A 4,762-nucleotide genomic window follows, 5' to 3' on the forward strand; every position below is an offset into this window, starting at 1 on the left:
GGTCCATTATGTGAATTGGATGAGCTGAGATCACTTTGAAAACATAAATGTCATCTGTGTCATACGTAGCAACTCAGCTTTATAAATGCATTTTCTCTTGAATACAGCAATATTGCCTTTGAAAAATTTTTTTTTTTTGCTGTGACTTCTTTAAAAAAAAGTTAAAAGTGTTTTGAAAGCACTGTCCTGCCATTATACTTGTCAGTTGTTTTTGATCAGTTAACCACATGAGAATTATATAGTGCACTTGTTCTTATTCAGAGTGTAAATGAAGGACATTTTCTAAAATATCCCAAAGGGACATGATGTGAAGAATACTGCTTTGGGAATAAGATTTTTACTTGTACTATAGTCAAGGCTTCCACTGAAGTCCTACTTTGTTGCTTTAGCATGGTTAAAAGATGCCCTTGGATTCTCTATGGCTATCCCATTGAAATAAAAATTCTTTGTAGCCTGGACCCCTTTCAGTTGTAGACCCTCTCAAAGCTACTCCAGATTGACAGCACATTTGGAGGCAACATACTCTCAGAACCATAGCTCATGAGCTCCAACCTCTCATTGTTGTTCCTTTTACCAGAATGATGTCAAGGAAAATGTTCTTTAGATATATGTGGTTACGCTCTGGCATGCATTTTACAGCAAATCACTTTCCCATTTTCATTTTATTAAAGCAGTCTTTTCCTCTTTCTTTTGCCTCTCTGTGCTACAGGAAAGGCACCCAGGCATTATTTTATAAGCGGTTATTAGCAGTCAATATTACAGCAATTTCTCTCTGAAATGTTTCCTTTTCTAATTCATGAAGAATTGTTAATCTTTTGACCCAGTTCCCTAGGAGTCTCTATGACTCTTCATTATAAGAAAAGGGGGAACAGTTCAGTTACTTATGGACAGTGATCATGATAGCTAATGTCTATGTTGGAAGCAACTATGGTTTTGTAGCAAGGGTACTCATTCTGAAGTCTTAAGATCTGTGTTCAAACCCTTTGGATAAATCCTGCACCTGCCACTTACTATATGTAACTTCTGGTCAGCCATTTCAACTCTCTGAGCCTCAGTTATATCATAGTAAACTAAAAGGATTGGATTTAGATGAGCTACCAGGTTTCTCTCATAAAAAAAAAATCCGTGGAAGCAGCTAGGTGGCACAGTGGGTAGAGTACTGGCTCAAGACTCAGGAAGATCTGAGTTCAAATCTGACCTTACACACTTACTGGGTATGTGACCCTGGATGAAATACTTAAACCTAATTGTCTCCTAAAAATAAAAAAAATAAAATCTATAGTCTTGGGGTCAAGTATAGATCGTTAGTGTTTGATAAATATTTTTAGAAAGGTGATAGTTTTCACTCCTTAGAAGTCATTAATCAGAGGCTGGATGGTCATTCATTAGCTATGATATAATGGAAATTCTTTTAGTAAAGGAATTGGACCTGAAGGCCACTGAAGTCCCTTCTTTTTTTTAAAATTAGCTTTATAATTATAACATTTTTTGACAGTACCTATGCATAGGTAATTTTTTACAACATTATCCCTTGTACTCCCTTCTGTTCCCAATTTTCCCCTCCTTCCCTCCACCCCCTCCCCTAGATGACAGGCAACTGAAGTCCCTTCTATGACTTTATGATTCCTTTTGATCTTCTTGCCATATCCATGAGGTAAATGTGACTCTGGGAGGAAAAAGAACTCAGATTAAGCACTTCTATGCTCTATTCACCACATCATGCTGCATGTAGTCATAATCTTCTTTCAAGACTCTGCTAAAATCTTTTGTGTACTTGTTCCCAAAAGGTGGTCTCTATGCTGTGTATTCTACATTGGGTTCAGATATTCAGAGCCCTTTTTTAATCAGTGAAGCACCCCCCCTCCCAATTAAATCATTAGGTATTATAATAATGAGTTTAATGTGATGAAGTTGATCACAGAGAAAAATGAAGAAAACAATACTGGAAAACATGGTTCAGAATCAAGAAATAACCAAGGACAAATATTTGCAGGCTAAAGCCTCATGCTCATACATCATGAGTACTTTCTGCACAAAGAGCCAGAGCTCATGAAACATCATTGGTTAGGAGCATAAACTGTATCCTAATAGGCAGGAAGTGACTAGTTATCTATCTAGGATTATTCAGATTATTTTTACATTTATAGGCTGATTAGAAATTGAATCAATTTCCAATTAGAGAAAAGACAAGGTGAGAAGATGACATGAGATTCAATTATAACAGTTTCAACATGACTGTTAAAGCAAACTACTTTGTTTTTCGAAGAGGATCAATTACATCATGAGGTAATATCTTGACTCAGGTGTGAACTGGATTAGAGTGAGGTAGAATTGCAATAAAGCCATCATCTTCACTCTCTCTTCCAGAATCACTGAAGTCCAGTGGCAGACAGAAGTTAAGGATGGATGTGGCAGAAAGGGGGCCAATAAGAGTTCTGAGACCATCTAGAGATATTAATTTACCTCGTCATCCTTTTGACATTTTTAATGACCAACAAGTGCACACTTCATTGAGTGAACCGAATCATATCCATGAAGGCAATAAGGTGACACAGTGTATAGAAAATGGGACTCAGTCTGGAATACTTACTACTGATATCTATGATGTGTGATCAGTCTCTAAGAGCTCCATGTCACCTGTTTCAGCCATCCTCCTGGACATTGGAACAAATTGTTCTCATCTTCCACTGGGAGAAGTCTTCAGATATTTGGGGTAGACGTACTTCTAGCTCACTGACAAGATGTGGCCACTGTGTATGCTAGAGCTTCTTGGAACTAGAGATAAGAGTTGGGTGAAGTGAACTTTTTTTTTTTTTGAGGGGTTATTTATTTAATTTTATAATTATAATTTTTTTTGACAGTACATATGCGTGAGTAATTTTTTTTATATAACATTATCCCTTGTATTCATTTTTCAAAATTTTCCCCTCCCTCCCTCTGCTCCCTCCCTTAGATGACAGGCAATCCCATACATATTAAATGTGTTACAGTATAACCTAGGTACAATATATGTGTATATATCCAATTTTCTTGTTGCACATTAAGAATTGGATTCCGAAGGTATAAGTAACCTGGGTAGATAGACAATAATGCTAACAATTTACATTCACTTCCCAGTGTTCCTTCTCTGGGTGTAGTTATTTCTGTCCATCATTGATCAGCTGGAAGTGAGCTGGATCTTCTTTATGTTGAAGATATCCACTTCCATCAGAACTTCATACAATATTGTTGTTGAAGTGTACAGCGATCTTCTGATTCTGCTCATTTCACTCAGCATCAGTTCATGTAAATCTCTGTATTCGTCCTGCTGGTCATTTCTTACAAAGCAATAATATTCCATAACATTCATATGCCATAATTTACCCAACCATTCTCCAATTGATAGACATCCATTCATTTTCCAGTTTCTGGCCACTACAAAAAGGGCTGCCACAAACATTTTGGCACATACAGGTCCCTTTCTGCTCTTTAGTATTTCTTTGGGATATAAGCCCAGTAGTAGTACTGCTGGGTCAAAGGGTATGCACATTTTGATAACTTTTTGGGCATAGTTCCAGATTGCTCTCCAGAATGACTGGATTCTTTCACAACTCCACCAACAATGTACTAGTGTCCCAGTTTTCCCACATCCCCTCCAACATTCATCATTTTTTGTTCCTGTCATCTTAGCCAATCTGACAGGTGTGTAGTGGTATCTCAGAGTTGTCTTAATTTGCATTTCTCTGATCAGTAGTGATTTGGAACACTCTTTCATATGAGTAGATATAGTTTCAATTTCTTCATCTGAGAATTGTCTGTTCATATCCTTTGACCATTTATCAATTGGAGAATGGTTCGGTTTCTTAAAATTAGGGTCAGTTCTCTATATATTTTGGAAATGAGACCTTTGTCAGAACCTTTGTTTTTAAAAATATTTTCCCAATTTGTTATGAAGTGAACATTAAAGGTGAATGAACAGCCCAGAAAAAGCCTGGCAAGCCCTCATATCAAAGGTGCTAGTTTTCCCTGCACACCCTTACTTCTGCAATGCAAATGGCAGTAGTAATTAGTAGTAATGGTAAGTAGTAAAAAGTAGTAATACCTTTGTGATATTGGTCAAATCACTCAACTTTGTTGGGGCTCAGTTTCCTTATTTGTAAAATGAAGGAGCTACTTTAGATGACTTCAGAGGTTCTTTTGACCTTTAAGTCAATAATCCCATGATCCTTGTTCAGTTGGACAAATGTACCTTTAGGATTACATACCTATCTTTTTCAAAACTAATCTCATCATCTTCCTTCTAAATCCTTACTCAAGAAAAACTATCAGTTACTTTTTTTTTTTTTAATCAAGTGCTGTGGATTCTTCCTTTACAACATTTCTTACATCATCCCTTCTTTTCAATGTCTGCAGCCATCATCTTATAGCAGTGGTTTATAGTAATAGCTTTTTTATATGCCTGCTCTCTCTCTCTCTCTCTCTCTCTCTCTCTCTCTCTCTCTCTCTCTCTCTCTCTCTCTCTCTCTCTCTCTCTCTCTCTCTCTTTCTGTGTCTCTCTCTCTCTGTCTCTGTCTCTGTCTCTCTCTCTCTCTCTCTTTCTGTCTCTCTCTCTCTCTCTCTCTCTCTCTCTCTCTCTCTGTCTTTCTGTCTCTCTCTGTCTCTCTCTCTCTGTCTGTCTCTCTCTGTCTCTCTCTGTCTCTCTGTGTCTCTCTCTCTCTCTGTCTCTCTCTTTCTCTCTCTCTCTCTCTTTCTGTCTCTCTCTCTCTCTCTCTCTCTCTCTCTC

The sequence above is a fragment of the Sminthopsis crassicaudata genome, chromosome 2 (genome assembly GCF_048593235.1).
Source record: "Sminthopsis crassicaudata isolate SCR6 chromosome 2, ASM4859323v1, whole genome shotgun sequence".
NCBI lineage: Eukaryota > Metazoa > Chordata > Mammalia > Dasyuromorphia > Dasyuridae > Sminthopsis > Sminthopsis crassicaudata.